Raw genomic sequence first — 18,910 nt, 5'->3', positions numbered from 1 at the left:
ATGTGGCTTTAGGTTGGTGTGTTTGTTACGTTTGAAAACAAAGTTGTAAATCTTCTCAATGTTGAGATGTTCCCAATTTGAATGCCACTTTTTTTATTTTAAATGGTCTCTTGGGTTTCTTCCTGCTATGTTTTAAATGTAGATGAGGAAGTCGTCCAAATGGTCTTTTTTCAAATATGGCCTTTTATCGCTGGATTATATCTAACACAAATTCGTACATGGATTTAGCCAAGAGACACAGTGCTGGATTGTGCTGCGGTATCTGACTGGCAGTGTTGTGCTGGGTAATGACTGCAGCACAGAGGAAAAGCGCTGTCCGCAGCTTGAGCTTGATTGTGCGCTCTGGCGTAGAGAAAGTCAAGGGAAATACAAGCTTTCATTTGTGAAGCAAACAAGAAAAGCCTGTATGTTCATTTCAGCTCTTCCAATAAGAGCAAAATAATCTCACAAAATGGAAGAGGAATCAGAGTAGGCTTCCTACTGCTCACCCACTTCATGCCTATCAGTCAATTTGTGCGAGGAGCAAAAATACTGTATAAACAGTGTGTCCTCTGAAAAACGCTTATGACATACTTATTCCAGCCTATTTCCTTGCTTTATTTAATTTCATTTTGTTACTGAAACAAAAGGATGACATATTCCTCTGTGGCTTATGTCTTTAGGAATATTTAGGGTAGTACCACTGATTTTCATATTCATACAGAAAGTAATCAGCATGAAATTGCAAAAAGAAAGCCATCCTTCTATTTTGGCTATGAAAATGCAGAATAAACAACTCAAAATTTATATCTTCTATCTATTGTAAGTACATAATGGGTTAACCGTTCATGAAGTAATCGATACCTTACAAGTATGACAGCTCAAGAGAAATAAAAAATAAAGTAAATACCATGCTGTTATTTTTCTTTATTATTGAAAGACATTCCATGGTGTTGGTGCATGCAGGGAATGTTGGACAAGTGTTTAAATAGATTAAGCTACTGTTTGGGAAGGATTTTGAGAGAAATCTGGAAAAGCTATTACACAGTGTGCTACTTGATATTTTAAAAGGTTATAAAAACTTACAGAATAGGTAACAAGACGTGGTAAACAAATACTTTAATGCCTTCTGACCTCTAGGGTCTTTGCCTAAGTAAGAGAGATATAAACTTTTAATTTTTAATACAAGTAAACTTTCTTTCAAGTAACACTTTTTGTGATATAGCAACTGCAGAACATATAAAAATATGGCAGAAGAAAGCTTTTCAGAGGTCATCCAATGTATTCCCCACCCATAAGAAAGGATCAGCTAAACCATTTATGATTCACTATTTCCTCTGCTTTCTAAATATCTTTATTTAGTACTTCAGTAATTTCAATAATTCTTTTTACTGTTAGGTTTTCCTAAGAAATTATATACATAGGGTTTTGGATTAGTGTCATTAGTGCTTGGGTTTCCTTTCCATTTTCTAATGGGCTGATGTCCTTGTCCCTGCCTTTCCCATGCCCAACTCTTCTGCTTCCAATAAGGTTTTGATACTCTAGATTCCTTTCTAGTTTCCTCTGGTTTTATCTCTTCCATTTTCTAGCTGTGTTGTTCTTTCATTTTAAGCTAGATCAAATCACTGTAGGTTTTTGGTTGGGTTTGTTTGGCTTTTTCTTTCATTTCAGATAAATGAAAAACTTCTAACTTTATCCAGGTTGTTTTTTTTCTTCTGTTTCCATTCATCCACTCAGGAAAAGACTTCTGTTACTAGCGGGAGTGCCTGCTGAATCTTGGCCACCTTCACCGACGATCTGCGAGGCGACGTGGTAGTGGTGGGGTGGGTGGGTGTCTGCTGCGCAAGCCTGGATTCTGCTCTCAATTGCAACACGATAAACTCCGCCAAGACGAGTTTCCTCCAACGTAGTAGTTCTGGTTTTTTTCTGTCTATAAAGCAGCTCACCATGTTCACTGCACAGACCTGCAAACACGTGATGGTTTGGACATGAAGAGGGAAATTTGTGGGAACCGGAGGGAACTTTACACTGGAAGTTGGGCATCTAGTAAGAGTCTGAGTTTTTAGCCTCTGTCTTACAGGGAGAAGAAGACATGATGGCTGGAAATGTCTAATGTTTTATGTTTAAAAATCTGCAAGAAAAAATGCACATTTCTAGCTACACGTAGCATCTGTTTTTGAAAACAACCAGTCACTAAAGAAGAAGTTAATTTTTAATGTGAGTCTTCTTTGTTCTTAGAAGGAAATCGGAATTGTGGATAAGGCCATTATTTTTTTAGTGTCTCCCCCACTTTATCCCCCAGTCAAATCTATTTAGAAACAGGGGTACTTGGTGGAGCTTAATCATGACTGACAAGTTCTCTTTAGAAAATCATGTCTCAGCCCACCTTCTGCAATCTGTATGAGGTGGTATGTGATGGGCGAAGCAGCAGGTCTAACAAAGCAACGGAAGCGTAGTGGGAATGCGAGCAGAAGACAAGGTAGTTCTGCGGAGGTGAGACTTGGTAAAGGCGGGTTTCAAAGCCGATGTAGTGTTGTGCTTTATACTGTAGAGAAAGACTGATAAAGTGATAGCATTTTGATACTAGAATCTGTACCTACTTTTAGACAGACATCATAATTCCTACAATTCAATTTAGATTTGTTGGAAAAGGTTTATTGCCTTTTGACTTCGGGTGCAAGTGACCTGGGAAGCAGGCTGCCTTTCTGGTACCCAAAGAATAATGCCGGAATTTAATTCAGGGCTCTGAAATCCAGTTCATGCATTCTTGATAATAAAAGAGTTCTGATCGGGATGTTCCTTCCCAACATTTCCAAAACTGTTTCAGCCACTGCTTGGATCCCAGCAATTGAGAGTGTCTGAGATGCACCAGTACACTAATGTGGAAAAAAACCCCAAACTCCAGAGCAGTTCTTCTACTTAAAGGCTACTTTAAATACTTGTCTCTAACACTAAAGTGTCTGCCAATCCTGGCATTAAAATTCAGTGTTTTCTGTTTTATAGGTTTTAAATTATTGGTAGCAATTATATTGTAATGACTTCTATCCATTAGCACTATGGAGGAGTTAAATCAACTGGAGTGTGCACTGGTAACAGCCGTGAAGTCCTAGGTCACTGCCGGTTTGTTACAGTATTACGGAATGTCACGGTGGGTGCACTTTTATGTCAGAAAGAGTTGCAGAGTTAAGTAGGATAACATTACTGTGTCAGAATAGTGGGAAAATAAATGCATAACAGCTGTTATTAGACACAGTAAGTACAAAATAAATCTGTTCCCAAAACCACCATTGTGAATGAAAAAGGAGAGAGAGAATAATCCCTTGCTAGTAGCTTTTAGCATAGTGGGATAAGCTTCTTTCCACCTTCTTTCTGGTGTTTTTCAGGATTTCTCCAGATAGACTAGGAACTCTTACACAGAGATTGTTACCTTAGCAGGAAATTCAGGTGTCCAATCTTTATTAACTTTGTTTTTATTTAAGATTCAGTAAACTGCAGGAAAATTAGTACTTGTGACAGATTTGCATATTATTTGGCTTTGATAAAAATGTTGGTTTTGCTTAATCTTCTGGAACCTGCAGGAAATTGGAGGAAAAAAAGCCCTAAGCTACTTACACACTTCTGTTCATCCATTTGTAATTTCTGCTACTTCTTAATTGACGTCTGCGTTTCAGTTTTCAGGTACTGCACTGTTGTGCCTGACCCATGGCCTTCCCTGGTTTGCAGAAACTGGTATGTCTGAACTTGCCGTAAACATTTTAAGTGATTAAAGCCCTGTAGAGGACAGTGATTTACATGTGAAAATCTCTCTTCTGAATTAGCAGTAACATGAGAAGTATCCAAAATAAGTCAGTTCATGTAATGCCCACCTGTGGGTTCCCAGTTCCCATGGGAGTATGTCAGAAGCTACGTTACTGAGTTAACCAAACACAAATTTGCCACACAATTTTTCCATTCAGTCAAGTGGGACATGAATATTTTGTTTCCTAATCTGCACAATTACCCTGGAGCTCCTGTTGCAATGTGTCAGTACACTGACAGCTTCTCCTGGGTGACACCTCATAGCTATAGTGAAAAATGACAGGATTTGTAAACCAAGGTTGTCTAAAGAAAAGACTGAATTTTACAATATACCTTAAATATACTTATTTTAAAATGAATCTAACTGGCATGCTTAAATGGACTTGTAATGGCGTCTAATTTTGTATTGCAGAATATGCTGTACTGGCACCTACTAATGTAATGTTGTTGATGATAGCAACTGGAAGATGCTCAGAGACATTCTGCACGTTCTACCATGCCACGTAGTAAAAACAAGTCAGTAGTAATGGGTCTCAGAGACTGCAGATGTACACCTTGGTGGCAGGCTTTTTTTATCATGCCTTTTGTTGTCACTGGGGCAGGCACTGTCACTACCCTTTTTTTCCATGGGAGGCCTTACTTTTCATATAGCATAAACCATGACTTCTTTCCCTGAATGTCTGTTTGTATGGAACTTTGTTACATATGATATTTTATTCTGTTTATCTTTACGTTTCTTTAAGGGCATTTTGGTTAACAAAAAAGGTGAAATGAGCATTTTGCACTCATCAGCGTAGAAAAGGAGGCTCGGCCTGAAAGCTGACTGACAAGCTCTCACATGATTTTCAGCCTCATGAATGTTGTAGCTAGAACTCGGAACATAAATCACTGCGAGGTTTGCTATGTATTTTGCATTTAGTTTTGGAACTTGAACTTGTATCTGCGCTGTACATTGACTGTATGTAGTTTCAGCTCTTGGGAGAAGAGACTGCCTATATAAAGTTTGTATGGCAGCTAGCATGAGCCTGTTTGTAGTGGCAGGCTAGGGGAATTGCTGCAAAATATGTATCTAATTCTAGTAACCTGGTCCCCTCCCAAATAAGGAAAATAACTCCCAACATTACAAGTGCTACTGAACACTTTCAAAATGTTCAGAAAGTTTTAAGGTGTAGTAAGGCAGAAGTCTTAACATAAGTATGCTGCAGACATTAAAAAGACTAATGCTGCTGTCGTGCTGATTTCATTTTTCTTTTGTTGTATAAATATATATATAGCACATAAAAAAAATTGGAGATGATCGGAGTTGGTTCGTAAAACCTTGCTGGTTTGCAAATCATTACGATATTTTAACTGCATGCCTGGTTCTGAGTTAGTATCTGTAGGCATCTTGAATTATACTGTACCTGAGAATTGCATCCGAAATTGTGGCTGCACAATAATGTTCCAAAAACTTGGTGTTTAAGGTTGAAGGAACAGACCAACTTCTGCGTAAGATCTCCGGTGTGAAATTCTGGTTGTGATAACTTCCATAGCTTCTCCTTTGTTTAAATGATGCTGATGGTTTTGCCTTTTCACTGCATGTCAGTGGAAGCAGCTTTTTTTTTACTCTGCTTTCAGCTTACCCTGTTAGATTCTGCATGTTTATGGCCATTGATTTTCTTGAGATATTCATGCAACACCTAAGAAATTCTTCTCTAATTAATCATGCCATCCATATTTGGTCCCCAAACCCAGAGACTCTGAAAGGAGCATTGCTTTCTAGAAAGCGTATACGTCTACACATTTTACTCAGTATACGTAGACACCCATGGTGTTGGTAAATATTTGGTATATTGGTAGTTGAAGAAGGTCTCTCTGAAAAGGATGATGATTTTGAATTTCCAGTAATTAAATGATAGTCAAGTAATTTCACAAACATTACATAACTCTAATGAATAAATAGGCTTTCTAATGTTAAACAGTTAATGACTACGGCAATTTGTTTTCAGCAGTTGAAAGGCATTTAAAATATTCCAATGTTTTACTGTATTAATGATTAATTCTATTAGTTAGGATAATAATAGGACTTCAACTTGTATTTCTGTTACTTATATGCCTATGAGATTTCCACAGACGGTTAGTAGTAGCCCCTGGGGGGCAGCTGACTTTATCTAATTACCATTCTGAAGATCCAGTAACTCATTTCCCCCTCCCCCATGCTATATATACTTTTGATGTGATGGGTCATAAAAGCTCTTATTCCAAGGACTCAGTAGCCCACTTTTAGTAGGGTTGGTTCAAAATGTTTTGCAGTCACAGACAGTATTGCCTGGGCGTTCTACATAAAGCAAAGCCGAATGTATATAGTAGAATATATAATGTATGGCAAATAGTATTTGTGGTCTTTCTGCTCCCAAATCCTATTACCTGAAACTGATGGAATTCTTTAGTTTGGTTTCTGTTTGTGATCACTAATCCACATTTTCCCAGTGTCCCAGGATAGCTGGTCATAAATGAATGTGTCTACGTCTAGTGAGCCCAGCAATTACTAGATCTACTTTAAGAGTGTTTTTCAGAATTGATGGCATGACTTGAGACTAGATGATAAAGCATCTAATAAAATACTATATCTTCTTAAGAAAAACATAAAGTTAATGTCATATAACATTTATTTGATGATACCTAATGTAAATGAATGAAATAATTGTCATCACCTATATGAAGATAAATAGCTTTTCCTGAAATAGCAGGCTTTTCCATATAAAATGCCACTATTTTACAAGTTTTCCCCACTTTTTGTCCAATAAATTTTATAATCGCCATAAATGGAAAGTGTGATATGTCTACTTAAGCATTACAGTATTAACAGAGGGCATCTTCTTGTTATTCTAATTGAAATCAATGACATTTTTACCTGAAAAACTGTTTTATAGCATTGTCACTTGAAAGAAATGCTGTTTCCTTCCATTCCCCTCATATCTAAAAGTCAAAATGTGTGGAATCGGATGCATACGGATTGTTAGCACATGTGGGGCTGGAATTTTATGATCATAATGCTGTCTTTTGCCCTAAATATCTGAAACGGCGATCTGCATCCGTTAGCCTGGCAGACTGGGACACGAGGCTGTCACCTGGTCCGGCAATGTGTGAGTGGAAACGTCACTGAGCGCATTCTGTTCTGATAATAGCACTACCACACTGCAAGCATCTGTCAGGAGAAAAGGGTCCACAGCATGTTGTTGGTATAACAGAAAGGTCAAATCATATTAGCAAAAACACTTAAAAAATATTTTAACAGTTTTAAAGTTTTTTGTTATGAGCCAGAAAGTATTTCCCCTCATGCAAATGCAGAGAGAGTAAAATGAAGTTAAATCTTGTAAACATGAAAATTACTAAGGGTTCTGGGCTAAGATGAGTTAACTGCTGTATACCGTATCGTATTTGCTAAGTTGATGTGGGGTCCAAAACAAGTTCTCTGAAATTTTTACCAGAGGTGTTAGTGGATGTCTGCATTTCATCTGACACGCTGATGTCCCACACTTAATAAAAGTAGCATTTCTAGTACATCAGTAAACTAAATCAATATGTATTCACATAAGGAATTAAATTACTCTCATGTCTGCTAGGTACTGACTATGCTGTACATGTTTGGACATCTCCTTACTCTTGTTACTCCTGTTTTGTGGAGAAGCAGTTCTCATTTTGCTTTTTGTAGCTAGTAGTAATTTAACAGATATTAGCTGGCAGCATTTGAAAACGTATTTATTTCTCTAGAGCTCTTACTGTAACTTTTTGTCCTCAGCCTCATCAGAATGATCATGATGCCAAATTTGGCCTCAGAGTGTGCCATTTTTTGTTCGAAACCTGACAGTTAATTCGATGTACTTGTAAGGATGCTCCCTACATAGACTTACATCGACTATATATCTTCCTCTCTTCCCTGGCTTTCCTCTTTCCCTAGCCTTGCCTTCGACTCGGTAGCAAGCAGTCAGTCATCCTAAATACTATAAATAGTTCTACAAATAACGTTAAAGTCCCATTTTACTGCCGATACTGAAAAACATCTCCCGATGAAACACCAGGAGAAACATGCTTCCTTTTGACACTTGGCTTTCTCATCTCGTGTCTCACGGAAATAATGTCTGAGTGTTTGGGTGTGGTACACCCTATGTTTGGTAATCACACGAGTGGGCCCAGCACTAGTGTAGCAGTTTATTTGTACATGTGATTATTCCTAAATTGTTCCAGTAAAATAAGGAATGCAATTGTTGGTGATACACTAACCAGAAAAATAACAGCTGCATGCTGTTTCTCCCATGCTGTTATGTGTACTGACAGTCCGTGTGGGTGTGGTATTAAGGCCTCATTGGCAGATGTCTCGGATGACTTCAGTATTCACAACTGGTAAATCCCCAAATGAGTTATGGAGGTCACCTCAAATGAGTTACATTTTGTGAAATAAGCTTCTGTAAAAATCTCAAGTGGTGAGGTGGCACCTCCAGAGCAGCCAGGCTAGTGAAACTTTCACTCACTGCCCAGCAGTAATTGTCTTGTATAAACACGTCAGGAGTACCCTGAATAAGCCCTGATTATATGGGATGAGTAACGGAGGATACACCTTGTTTTTAAGCTGCATATGCCTTTTAATTTTCCTCATAAGGTGATACACATGAATGGACTTTCACACAGCTCACTGGATTACAACTTGGACGGTATTTTAGTATCTGTGTCACTAACTGAAGGTGTCATCACCGAGGTATTGGGACCTGGTAAGCACACCCGTTAATGATGCATAGCTTTCTGGCTTGGCTGGAAAGAGATTTCACTGCTCCTGCATGAGTACAGTTCGATGGACCCTTTATGGCCAGCTGATAAAAAGTAGAACATTGCCACCTTTTGGTCATAAAGAAAAGACATACACTTAAAGAAGCAGCGTTACGCATGTTGGGGATGCTGCAGCGAAACTACTTAATAGTATATTCATGCACAATGTAACTGCTCAGTAATGGTAGCCCAGTTCAGTGGAGGCTGTAGGCATCATTTGCTTTGACTGTGTGTATTTCATACCATGGTGATGTGTTTAGAGAGAATATATTATGCTACGTACTAATTATGGTTTCCTAAGGACTGAATTACATATGCATTGTGAAGATAGTATGAAGGCTACCATGGTTACCATTGTGCACCCAGGAACTTATTTTATACAGTGCCAATTAATCTGAGGTAATGCTTGCAAGAGAAGAACATTGAATAAGGAATGCTAATGTCTCTGCTGAAAGATGGAAATTAGATAGAAAAGCACAGCTTTTATTGAAGATTATATGTCAGGGTCAGCATTTATAAATGAATTCACCTGTAAGACTAAATCCAACAATTCTGTCTTACATTAAACCCCATATCTCTCTAGGCCTAATCGACAAACAGGACACACTGCAGCCTTATCAAGGATATTCTCTGAATAGGAGGTTTTTTCCCTGCTCCGGATCTTAATGCCATACTCCTGCAGTTCAGACTATAATTGGGGATTACTGCTATGACAGAAAGAGGGTACAGTTTCATGATGGAAAGACATCTAAACCCGACGCAGGCTACAGTTGCTGGGGACAAATCTGATGCCACTGGCCAAAGACTTCCAGATGGCAAGGACTGTGCATAGTACAGCTCTAACTCTTTCCTGTTACTGACAGCTCAGTTTTGCTCACGTTAAGTTGCTGACATGGCCTCTTAGTCAACTTGTCCCATCAGTGCAAGATCTATGGCAAAACTAATGTGCCAGTCATACGTAATGTATGGTTATAATTCTTACGTGTCCTTCTTTACGATGTCCCTTTTGCACTGAGACAAATTGTTTTAGTAGACCAACTGAATCCAGTCTAGAGCATTCAGATCCAGATCCCTCCCCAGCTCTGAACACAAAACACTGCTGTTATAATTTCTAGACGAGAACTTTGAGGAAGGGTCAAGTGAAGACACTGGATAAGCTCCTGACGGAATTGCAAATTCCCTGCTGGAATGTTTGCAGCAGATTCCCTGTACCCATTTATAGCAACACAGCATAAAAGCATTACGAGTGCCTGCAGAACAGCGCTGTGTAGTGTCACAGCCACACCTCTTGATGCTTTTATTTGCTGCTGTAGCAGTCTTGTAGAGTTTTTCTGTTGCTTCTCGCTGCAGCAGCTGTAAATACCGAGCAACAAAGATCTAACCCTAATGAAGCAGATCACCCAAAGATTGACAACCTCAACATGTTAAAGCTGTTTCAGAACAGGAAGGTGCAGACAAACGTTGAGAGGAGTTTAAAAATCCCTTTAATCCTTAAATTTGATTCTTACCATTTTGTAAAATTGTACGTAATATTGAACGCTGGACACTTAATCTTTAGAAACAATTCTGCCATTTCTTTTGATTCACCAAAATGCATGAATAGTTGGTTTTAAGTTAACTTGGCTAAATTTACACTGAAACAGATGAGGAAATCCTTGTATCATGCATTCTGCTGGCCGAGCAACATCACGTTGTATGGGGCTGATGATTTTTGGCAAAAGAGTAATGGTAAGAAACAGCTGGGAGGCAGTAACTTCAGCTTACACAGATGTTCCAGCAGTGAATAGTTGCCCAAGGCTGAAGTTTTGATGATTAAGCGATGGAATGTTTATCTTAAAAACTAGAAATTAAGCTACTAAAATTTGCCAAGTGTCATTTGTTAACACAGTTCATTAGCTTATGTGACTTGTAACTATATTATTACTATTTTTCATTAAAAACTGATTTACTCAACATAGTAAAGCACTTCAACAAAAGTCTAAGTAAAGCATTTTCAGCAAAATTCCTTAATAAAAGAAAATACCAAGTTTCAGTAATTTTTCACACTTTAGTGATAGTCACTTTTAAACTGATTCTACAACGTTCTCTAGTATTAAGTATGGCTGAAGATGCTTAACTCTGCAGGATTAATCCCTGGACTTCTTTTACGATATTATATAATGAACATATCTCTTGCAATGCTTTGAAATGTTATACGGTCAGAAGCGTCTGTCTGCTAGACGTAAATCAGAAAAGTTTTTTGCCTGCTTACTTTGTACTTTTGCAGAGCCTTGAGATTCACATACATCTTTCTTTTGTTTTGAAGAACATGGCTTATTCAATATTTTTGCCAAAGCTTCTAATCAGAAGTGATTGTTCACTCAAGGGGGTATATCAGAGAAAAATTGCAGTGATTTATGATAATCAAACACATTTTCTTCTATACATGAGGAAACTTTCTTCTAAGGTATTTTTGGAAGAAGTTTCAGGTTACTAGCCAAATATTTTGGAAAATGATTAGCTGCTGATTCAGATCCTATGTATTAATCTTTTTGTTGAACTAAAAAAAGAGCTGCACGGATGGGTAACAAAGAATCAAGGACATTTCTTCATATCTGTTGAAGCAAGTTCACATTTAATCATCAAGTTCTTCGCAGAAATATTTCTGCAAACTGTGTCAGTGGAATACACACAAGTTTAGAAAGGAAGTTTATATAATCTCATTATCTAATTTCAATAATAAAATAATTAAGTTGTCTAAATGCCTATCAGTGGAAAACCAATGGAAATAGTAGATCTGTAATTATGCAAAGAAACCTTAGCTTTTCCTTCTGATGAAATCTGTGTGTTCTCTGAACTTCTCTTCTTCCTTGGTGAAATGGCTGCTTTCTGTTAGTTCTTGACACAACGCTTCCAGTTAGGGATTTCACTTTCTGTGGAGGGGAAAAAAAAAAATCATAAAAAAACCTTTTGCAGGTTTCCTTTTAGCTCTAGCACCAGAAACAGTTGACTTGTAAAGAAAACACTGTACATGACCAGCTAAACAACCAAGGGCTCCAGGTAGGTCAGTTGTTGCCTTTGCTTGTGGAAAGCGCTGGAAACAGCAGTTATGGTAGCAACATATTTCAGATATTGATACGTCAGGCAGATAAGGCGTTTTTCAGAGCATCTGGTTCTTTGGGTGGATGGACACACAGATGGAGAAGTTATAAGTGACTGAACATTACTGAGGTTATTCAGCAAGCTGGCACAAATTTGTTTCTCCGCTAGGAAGCCTGCAGTAGAGCTGAAGGCCATTACAACTGGAAACCTGAAACTAAAAGGACAGAAGTTAATAGAGGAATACAAGGAAAACTATATTAATTAATATTATTTTTAGATGATTAACTTTTAAATTAAAATCTTAAAATAACTCATTTTAGAGGAAGTTTACACATTAAGAAGAAGTAGGAAACGGTATAAAAGCAACTTACTCCATTTACAATCCAAAGGAAAGTACATAAAATATTTTTTTGCAATTTATGATACTTCTAGAAATTGGGACTTATCCTACAAACACAAATCATTACCATGAGACTGACAAAACAACAGTAGTTTACTTGACAGTAGCTGTCGCAGGATAGTGTCTGCTAAATTACATTCAAATTAATGAAATGTTGAATTACTTACCTGTTGAATAGCACACTGAATTTCCCTTTTGAACAAGGGTACCCATTGCTTCTGATGGTGTTCACTTATCCCTCCCACCCCTTCTGCTGTACCAATTTATAGATTCCTGATTTCTGGCAACTTTTGTTTTTGTGCTTAAACTGTATAATTTAGCTTAGTAAATAGCTGAGACTGGCAAGCAGTGTGTAACTGATCACATATCCAGCAATTTCTTTTACGTTTTGGGGTAATTGTAAGCACAGAATAAAACTGATTGTTTCAGCATATGTAGCAATAGTTACAGAAGTTGGTTTTCATTTTAGATTCTGTCTGTAGTTGATTGAAAGAGGATGGTACTCTGTGCTGGTTAACTGCCACTGAGGATGGAAGGAGCCAAGAACCACCATAACTCCACTTACAAAACATTCCCATGAATCTGTTTTGTAGCATACTGTGACTGTGGAAAGGAACTTGGATTTGTACGTCTCCTGCAAGATCATCACTTCACTGCTGAGTATTTTTATTTGTCCGTTCTCCATGAATGATGCAGTTTGTTGTCATGTTTGATCGTCAAGACTTTTTACAAGGTCTTTTAAGGCATAACTCATTTGGAATAACTTTAAGGTTATTCTGTCCTTAAGGCGGAGGGAGTAAGACTCTTCTTGCTATTTTCACTGAAGCGTATGTAATGTGGAGGAAGACAGTGTTGCCAGTGAACTAAATTCTTCAGTGTGGAAGAGTCCCAGTGAACAGACTTCTGCTCGTTCCCCTGCAGAGAAATGACATTTGTTCTCTACAGCATTTTCTCTTGAGAGGACCAGTTATTGGCTTATGTCACAAGCAGTCTGCTGCTCCTCAGTGATACATTCCTTAAGGCACACATGGATCGCTTTCAATACTCGGTGATCCAAATTCAACTCCTATTGATTGTATCAGTGTGCTGTGGCTGTGAGAACAGAAATTGTTCTTGTGTGTGTGTTAAAGTTCATCTGGTTTTCTTTCTGATGCAGTGCTGCTAGGTGTTTCTCCAACTATACGTGTTGTGTGTGTGTATCTATATACGTATATATGCTTATATGAATAAAAGGCTTCAGTGATCTTTTACTATTAATTGGCTGGCCCTAATTCTGCCCAGCCCCCTGCCACTGCCACCGACTTGCAGAGTCTGTCTAGAGAATCAGAATAGCAGAGGCTCCCCTTCTTCCTCTACCCACTACAGCTGGTTTGAGGGTAAGTAGTAGACAATATATATAAATAATAGACAATATTGCTAACTTTTTTGTTGGTCTGAGGATGATTAAAGCAACCGAATTCATGACATGTTGAGGGGAAAAAAACACAATGAGAAAGTACTGTAAAATTTGATGGAATGCATATGGTATCTCCCCACATCCCTTATATCTCTATTGTTGGAGTTCACTGGTGACATTAATTCCTTAATATTTTTCTCCTTGAATAAAATCTGTATTTTCTCTCCTATGGAAAGTTTTAGTATGTTCTGCTCTATTTTGCTTTTTGAAGGAGACTTTGCTGAGATTAACTGTATAAGAATACAGTAAAATAATTAAATGTTCTGGTAACTGTTGAGCTGAGCAAGCCTCATTAACTTGGCTTGGGCTGTGCAGCTGAATGTCAGGAATACATACAGCATGATACAGTCAGCTGGAACTCAACATTGAGTGGAGCTAGCATTTTTATTATTGAGCTACTTCTGCATGGCAATACAGCTTTGCCAGGATTGAGCACGAAAGGAAAAAAACCCTTAAAATTTGAAAACAATCTCAGTCAAAGCATGGGGAGATAACTCACTCACTCCAGGAAGTTAACCAACTTACTCCAGCCTGGACTCATGGCTTTTTTAGCCTTCCTGGTTAAATATATTAAGCCAACTGTTCTGGTGCTTTACACAGTACGTTAAACAACTTAATCATACTGTCCTCTCTTGCATTAATAAATTTAGCATTTGTATTCCTGAAGCCGCTGTTTTCTTCTCTTGCTCTATTTTAGTTCTTCTTCAGAATACAAATTCCAGCTCATTTCCATTTTTTCCAGACCGAACACTTTAAAAGTTTTGTTTTCTTGGGGTTTTTTTAGCTCTCTAGACCAAAAATTGAGTGCTTCAAGGACGACTGCTATATTTTTCAAATAAATATTCCCTTTGTCTCAGTATTCTTGAACTTCCTTCTGGAGGGAGGGTGTTCTGGGACAATATTTTTGAGACAGAAGACCTTGTTCCTTTTCTTGAATTTTACTCAGAATTAAATGCTTTCATGCAGAACTAATTGCTGTGTTTTCACAGGTCCTGCTGGATGCACATCAGTTTTTACACATCAAAGAATAAGACAGACCATAGAGATGGAACTTTTAAGATGTAAATTAACAGGGTCCATACTTCATCCTTCTGAAAACCTCAGATCTAAATATCATGAATTTGGCAGTTTCAATTTTTGGTCATAGTTGCAGATACTGATCAATCCCAATCATGGCTGCAGAGGTAACTACTGTACAGTCAAGTCTGCTTCTCTTTTTAAAATCTGAAAAAGATTGCTTAAAGGAGATAAGTTTAAATCTCAGGCTTAGATCAAACAATTTTAAATGAACAGTTTATCAAGACTTTTTTTTTTTAAACTCTGGACTTGTAAAGGCTATCAAAAATAGAAAGTTCCTAAATTTCAAATGACTAGGAACAATATTCAGTCAACATGACATTTTTCTTTTCTTCTGAAAGAAATACTTCGGTGAATAAGCAGTAATTAAGGTCCTGTTCCTGCTTGTACCACGTTTTTATAGATTTTAATGGCAGTGCTTAATGGCCACCTTTACTGTTCAGTATTTGACTAACTTATGCAGGAGGTCTCCAGGTAGGAGTTTTGCATAGTCCTGAAGACTTCCCCCAGGCAGCTGCTGTTGTGCCTGCACCAATTAGTATACTTAAATGTGTTGATTAGCATCTTGGTTAGATAGTCTGGCCCTTGCAGAGACTCCTTCAGGTGGTTCCTGCTGCAGAACCGACCAAGCTGCACGTAGATAAGCCACATGTTAATAGAAGAATATCTTGTAGATGCAGAAATGGTGTCAATAGTTACATGGTTTCAATAGTTACATGTTTTGAATGGGTGTCCTGGGTCTGGCTGGGATGAAGTTAATTTTCTTCATAGCAGCCCATATGGTGCTGTTTTTTGAATTTGTGACCAGAACAGTGTTGATAACCCAGTAATGTTTTAGCTGCTGCCAAATGGTGCTTAGACAGCTTCGAGGCCTTCTCTGTTTCTCATGCTGCTCCGCCAGCGAGCGGGCCGGGGGTGCACAAGATGGGAGGTGACACAGCCAAGGCAGCTGACCCCAGCTGAGCAAAGGGATAGCCCATACCCTACAACATTGTGCTCAGCGATAAAAGCTCAGGTAAGGGGGAGGAGCTATAACATCCAGAGTTATGCCGTTTGTATTCCCAAGTAACTGTTACAGGTGATGAAGCCCTGCTTTGCAGAACAGCGGTTTGGGAAGTCTCACCTGATCCATCTGAAAATGCCACTGCAAGGATCCTTGTGACAAACTCCTGTTGCCACCCAGACAGCGACCAACCATCCTGCTGAAGAGATTTGATTCCACCATGTAAGTGTTACCATATGCCAAGATGATAAAGATTATTTTTATTATTATTATTTATTTAAACAAACGATCTCTTTGTGTAGGAAGGGGGGAGGCATAAGATGAAGCTGGGGAACCGTGTAACAGTCTAGAGATTCATTTTGCAGTGCTCATTTGCTTTAACCTACTGTAAAAGTAGACTGCTGACTAGATCTTAAGATGCTGCATTTCTTATGTGCATACCACAGTGAATGTTACGTGGCAATGTCTGAAAGTGCAGTAGATCTTAAAACAGGAGGGAGTAATTTAGAAAGAGTTGTTTGTAGCTTTTTATGTTTTAAACGCAGCCTTCCTGGGAGGTTTGCATACTATTGTCAGGCCAAAACATCATTTTAACACTGTAGGAATTAACACAACATATTCCACAAAGACTCAAAGAAGCTGTCCAAAGTTCTAACATTCATAATGCTCGAGAAAAAACTTCAGCAAACGCTGCAGGATACTGCAAATTGCAGCACTGGAATCTATTTTATTTTAGCTGACTGCTATCTAGTGCTCTACTGTTATTTTTCCTCAGATCCTGCTTTTGTGTGCTACACAAAGGAAAGCGTATGTTTTGTTTTATTGCCTCTACTGTGCCAGCAAACATGCAGAATAAGAATGACTGATGTTCTGTGAAATTTCTTATCTTTCATGATATGATTTCTTTAACAGCCATTCTTACTCTTCTCCCTACATATTTTTGGTGCTGAATGCAATTCATCACTCCACATCTTTTTTTCTTACTGTCATTCTCTGCATTTTCTACTTTTTCTGGCTGAGAGGAAAACAAAGTTGTAACAATCATTGTTAAGAAAAGGAAAGGCAAAAAGAGAGCTTTAATTGTTGTTAATACAGAGCTATTTTATCACAGCAGATACTAACAAACCTTTAACAGAAACCCGTATTTTCTTTTATCAGGTCATTATTAAGGAAAGCCTTGGGTGCGAGAGTCTTTCTCCCCTTCCCCCCAAAAAAGGCAGGGGGGGCACATGCATGAATAAGACACAGAGAAGATTGCAGTCTTGTTGAAGAAGGACCATACTTGGAAATGAGGGACTGGTTTGTTATTTCATTCTGTGTGTTAGCTCCTTGTTTCCTGTGCTGAGAGTTTGCATAACGATGCTAGTTACAGTGGTCAGGTTTTGATGTTAGCCGTTGACTGGAAAACTGGGAGACCTCCATCAGACTTACTTTACAATAACCACTTCATAACCATAATTTCATAGTAAGTGTCAGTTTGGTGCACTGAATTTTGCTATTGACAAAAAGGTGAAGGCATTTTAATTGTATTATGCTACTTACAGAACATACTTTTAACAGGACTGAGTTGATGTAGAGATTGTTATAGAGGGAGAGTGACAGTGTTTACACTGAGGAGGTTAAAAAGCCCAACTTCCAATTATGAGGTTCCTTTACTGCCTTAGGAGGTCACTACCTGTACAAAGAAGCTACAGCAAAGGGTGGAAATGAAAAGGAATGAGCTGAAGTAATTTTTATAGAAGCCACACAGCAGGTCAGCGGTAGAGCAAGAAATAAATTTCAAGTCTCGTGAGTCACAGCCCAATGTCTTTGAAGCAAATTCTGCTGTTCTAGAAATCTCATTACTTACTGAACAGACCAGAAGAATGTAAAAGTTGGGTTACGCACACTGTGCCAGTTGGCAATCACTGTGCTCTGTTCAAAAAAAAATAACACTGCGTTACATCTAATTAACCTTCACCTATCTCTGATTACAAAAAAACCCATGAAAGATGAAATGTCATCTATCCTAGCATTTTCTGATCTCTTCTGAAATAAAAACATCTGGAATCTAGCGTCATGGGAAAGCAGTAAGCACTCGTTGGCAGAGATAGCAATAGGAATCTATCAAGTACACTGAAGGACTGGGTTGGGAAGGATGATTCCGCATGCTTCTCTCACATTTCCTACTTATCAAGATTTGGGGAGTGGTGTTCTTTTTTTAATTGGGGAATATTGTCTATTACATTTAAAAAAAAAAAGGCTCTGTTCTTTGCTTCAAAAACATCCCATTATCTTTTCAAACAATTTTTTTATCTTTTCCCAATTTTTTTTTTCCTTCACCACCTGTAAATCACTAGGAGTGTGGAGTTTCGTTTTGGTTTTTTAACCAATTCTCAGAATCCAAAGAAGTAACTTGTGATTATATTACTCTAACAATTCAGCAAAGAGCACTTCAAAGTTATAGAAAGAGTTGCAAATGTGTCACTCTATTTATACAAAAATTATATACAGGCTCACTAAAATAACTTTAAAAAATCAGCTAAAATTATTGTTCCTTTTTACAGACTTACAGCACCTAGTCTAAAGCACAGTGGATAGAAAAACTTTCACCATAAGCACATACTTGGGGAAAAGATCTGGCAGAGACTGCATAGATTAAGAGTCTAACACAAAATGTGGAAAAGCTTGTCTAGCTTTCATTAATGCCATCTTCTCGCTTTGTCTCTATTCCCTCCCTGAAGGCCATTTTGTAAGTGTGGATAGACAACTGCAAAGTAATTTGCAGCTGGCTGACAGTCTGTAAAAAAAACATTCTGAATATCTAAAGTTTATATGGAAAAAATAATTTTAAAATCACTTCAACTACACTACCAAGATTACAGGACACTTCACAAACAGGCCAGGATATAAATACTCAGTCATAGCTTAGGCTACTCAAAATATGATGACTTTCATAATTGAAGTTGAGACACATCATTTTGTATCACATGGCCCATATAAGGCTCTTTTTTTAAGGAAGAGCTTTCCCATGTACTAGTGTATCTGAAGATCCTTGTGTCACAGATATTTTGATGGATACATTGAACAGTTCGGATAGAAGAACATGGAGAATATTTATTCTACTGCAGTTGGAGATGGCCCTAATCACCTACAAAGCATGGATGAAAAGAAACAATTTTAATAGTTAAAGCACAGTTGAACAGGCAAAGAGGTATCCTGAGTATCATAATGGAGTATGTTGACAGGTAGGGATGCAAACTGGGTTGCTGTTTTGGTAACCATCATTACTGGGGGTAACAGAGATGACCAGTCTATCTGTATGTTATTTCTT

The sequence above is a fragment of the Opisthocomus hoazin genome, chromosome 14 (genome assembly GCF_030867145.1).
Source record: "Opisthocomus hoazin isolate bOpiHoa1 chromosome 14, bOpiHoa1.hap1, whole genome shotgun sequence".
NCBI classification, from domain to species: domain Eukaryota; kingdom Metazoa; phylum Chordata; class Aves; order Opisthocomiformes; family Opisthocomidae; genus Opisthocomus; species Opisthocomus hoazin.
This window is presented reverse-complemented; position numbering follows the sequence as displayed.